Source organism: Eretmochelys imbricata, chromosome 2, assembly GCF_965152235.1.
Source record: "Eretmochelys imbricata isolate rEreImb1 chromosome 2, rEreImb1.hap1, whole genome shotgun sequence".
Lineage (NCBI taxonomy): Eukaryota > Metazoa > Chordata > Testudines > Cheloniidae > Eretmochelys > Eretmochelys imbricata.
The window spans coordinates 257997939-257998508 of NC_135573.1; the positions used below are offsets into that span (position 1 = coordinate 257997939).

General features: G+C 43.7%; 1 non-coding gene across 1 annotated transcript; it reads right to left on the reverse strand.

Annotated features, from left to right (window-relative positions):
• Positions 1 to 251: 251 nt before the first annotated feature.
• Positions 252 to 341, reverse strand: TRNAY-GUA (transfer RNA tyrosine (anticodon GUA)). Its single transcript is given in 2 exon segments — positions 252 to 287; positions 305 to 341. It is a non-coding gene; the product is annotated as a tRNA-Tyr (tRNA).
• Positions 342 to 570: the final 229 nt, after the last annotated feature.

Genomic DNA, 570 nt, shown 5'->3' on the forward strand with positions numbered 1-570 from the left:
ACCCTGGATTGATTATACCAGCCCTACAAACAGTGAAAGCATGATTGATGCCACTTCATAGAATCATAGAATATCAGGGTTGGAAGGGACCTCAGGAGGTCATGTAGTCCAACCCCTGTCTCAAAGCAGGACCAATCCCCAATTTTTGCCCCATCCTTAAATGGCCCCCTCAAGGATTGAACTCACAACCCTGGGTTTAGCAGGCCAACGCTCAAACCACTGAGCTATCCCTCCCCCCATAAAAGTCAGTCTCCTTCGAGCCAGAATCAAACCAGCGACCTAAGGATTCCCGCAAGCAGCTCCTTTACAGTCCTCCGCTCTACCAGCTGAGCTATCAAAGGGAATTGTAGCCCAGTGCCTTGATTGGCATTCTTGTTCAGTGACTTTTCAGTATTTGTTAAATTTAGTTGATGATTAAATGTCTTTCTAAAGAACATTCCTCTAACTAAAAATCCTGGCTACATGTAAATTAATATTCACCATGTATATGGCACAGAAGGATATGTGGTTACTGTAGAAAGAGAAAGAATAATTAGTAGCTGTAGGAGGAGAACATGGGAGGAAGATGAT